The sequence below is a fragment of the Notothenia coriiceps genome, unplaced genomic scaffold (genome assembly GCF_000735185.1).
Source record: "Notothenia coriiceps isolate Sejong01 unplaced genomic scaffold, NC01 NC01_scaffold00037246, whole genome shotgun sequence".
Classification (NCBI taxonomy): domain Eukaryota; kingdom Metazoa; phylum Chordata; class Actinopteri; order Perciformes; family Nototheniidae; genus Notothenia; species Notothenia coriiceps.
In genome coordinates, this window is record NW_011369947.1 from 14,518,942 (window position 1) to 14,519,465 (window position 524).

The following is a 524-nucleotide window of genomic DNA, read 5'->3' on the forward strand; positions in this document are numbered from 1 at the left end:
GAACCACAGTCTCGGTCGGAGCCGAACCTCCACCCGACGGTGGTCGCCAAGGTACCCGCCGTACGCCTCGTCACGGCTCCGAGAGGTATGCAGTGTCAGGGTCCCTCCTCCGTGGGACCTAACCCCCGGAATAATTGACTTCCCGCGCCAGAGAGGTGCTCTGGCTTGTGGGGTAGGTACTTGGAGGCCCTTCTGACCTTCCTCGACGGAGAAACAGGGGCGACCACCCCGTTTCAGCGAAGGGGCAGCATCGTTCTGACCTCCAGATGAACCGGCAAACGTCCGGTACCCACAAGGTCGGACCTGTGTCCGTGCAACTGTGTGCCGGACTCCAGGTACGAGTCTGTCCCGCTTCGGACCCACGCGATAGCGGGCCCTCTCGTCGGTAACGAGGGCCGAACGTCGGACTTCGACTACTGTTGCTTCTGTAGTTTAGCAGGAACGAGCTAGGCTCAGCGATGTACCTCCTTCGAGTCTCATAGGAGAAAGAGGCAGGACGGTACATCAGTGAGGTCCTGTAGTAG